We start from the raw sequence: 2,202 nt of genomic DNA, 5'->3' as shown, positions 1-2,202 counted from the left end.
CATTCCGCATCGCCATGAGAAGCACACCGCCGTCTCTCTCCAGCTCTGGGAGTACGTGGCACATCCAAGGCAGCTGGATTCCGCGCCGCAGCGCAGTGGGCGGAAGGCCGCGGCTACCTGGCTGCGTCACCGCACACTTCCGACCGTTTGCGCTCTCAACTTTGACTCACGCATTTCTACATTTGGCGCCGGGGCCAAATCTTGTTCTGTTGGAGTTGTGAGGGTCCCACAAGGCCGGTTCATCCGCATGGAAAAAGTGAAGCACGCTGTAAAGCGCACAGAGCTGCAGCATTCTTTAGCTTTTTATTAGGCTGCAGCTACAAGCAGATGTTAGAGAGAGATTTGAGTTTTGGCGACAGGATGCGTTTAGGGACCCGCACACCATGCAAACACTGGAAGCACCAAGTACTTTCTGACACATAATACACAAAAACAACTGTAATTACAGAAACTGCAGACTAGAAATGATTATTCCGCCGTGTTTTGGCGCCCTCTCTAGAGTGGCGCCCCTATGCCAAGTTCATGTTTTTCATTATAGTTTAGTTTGTCTCATTAGTTAAATATCACATAAATATTATTTCGTTTTAGATTAGTTTTCATGAGTTATAGCAGTAGTAGAGATTAGTAGCTTAGCCAAAAACTGTACTAAAGTAAGAGTAGAAATACTTCAACATATTTTTACTCAAGAAATAAAAGTAAAGTATCCGTCCAAGAAATTACTTCAGTAAGAGTAAAAAAGTATTTGGTAAAAAGTCTACTCAAGTACTGAAGTACAGAAACTTCAGGTGTGCGTCTGTTTCTGGTGAATTTCTGGTTAAAACGTTTGTTTTTCATTCAGTGAGTAGAAAATCCAGAAACTTTACTGAAGTATAGCAGAAATACTTTATGATAAAATTACTCAAAATACAACGTAGTAAAAATACTCCTAAAATTTTTTTTTTCAAAAAAGCTACTCAAGTAAATGTAACTAAGTAAATGTAATTAGTTACTACCCAACTCTGAGTAGTAGTTTTAGTTTTATCATTTTTTAAAATACTTATATGTATTGTGATTATGTGCATATTGATTCAGTAATCAATACAAAATATTTATTCGTTTACTGTTGAACAACCAACTGACTGGCATTTTATCCCAATTTAGCGGCCGCCATTTTGTGCACTACTGTAGCGTAGCCACCAGGGGGAGTACGGAGCGCCGTAATTTGCCGTAATTTGCTGCCAGCTGACGTAAACTGCTTATGTGGCGGGAAAAAAATCACATCAGTTCGAGAGGCTAATAAATAGATTCATAAAGCGAAGGGTATTATACCTGCAATTTCTGTTTGTCTTAGATACTTATATAAACACACAATTAGTTTTTCCCCATTAATTACCGTTTTTATATATTTCAGTTAATGAAAATGTTTTCTTAATTTCAGTTTTCCTTATTTCGTTTGTTTTAGCTGTCATATACAGAAAATGAGGACTAGAGATAATCATTATTCCACCGTATTTTGGCGCCCCCGTAGCACGGCGCCCCGTAGCACGGCGCAGCGATAGAAAGGAAAGTCTCCAGTAAACAAGTCAGTTTTCCCAGTATGTCGTAATCTGCTTTCAGAGAGCTCCAGTTTGTCCAGCAGCAAATGTTCTCCAGGGTTTCACATGAATTCCCTGCTCATGGAAATAATCAGCGAGAGGATACTCCCCGAGTAATCGATCTTTCATTTTGGAAGCTGACGCTGGAATTCCCAGTTAAGTCACCAAAATATTTGAACGAGTGATGAGATTCAACATTTCCAACGCGCCGTGCCAGAATCTGTCTTGTTGTGTTTGTAGTTTCCTCTCCAGTAGGAAATGCTGGGACTAAATCCTCCTGAACGGAGGTAGCTTGTGTTCCCTGCATTTTGATAACATGAAGGATCCGCAGCAGCAGCTAGATGGATATTCAGGGTGTAAACAAAAATCAGCTGTTATGACTAAAAACTGAGGGCAGCTGGCGCCATCTGGTGGTCAAACATTGGGATGGAAACTCCAGTTTCTGTTTCCTGTTCCCTAAAAATTTCACTCAAGTAAGAGCAGCACTACTTCAACATATATTTACTCAAATAAAAGTAAAGTACCAAGAAATTACTCAATTAAGAGTTTAATAGTACAAAAAGTACTGAGTAACGATTAAACTATCAATCATTTAATGTTTAAAAATTAGACAAAATATAAAGCAGAG

Source organism: Poecilia latipinna, unplaced genomic scaffold (genome assembly GCF_001443285.1).
Source record: "Poecilia latipinna isolate Pla-1442-1.1 unplaced genomic scaffold, P_latipinna-1.0 Scaffold15, whole genome shotgun sequence".
Lineage (NCBI taxonomy): Eukaryota > Metazoa > Chordata > Actinopteri > Cyprinodontiformes > Poeciliidae > Poecilia > Poecilia latipinna.
The sequence above is the reverse complement of the archived record's forward strand: the minus strand, read 5'-3'. Positions refer to the sequence as shown.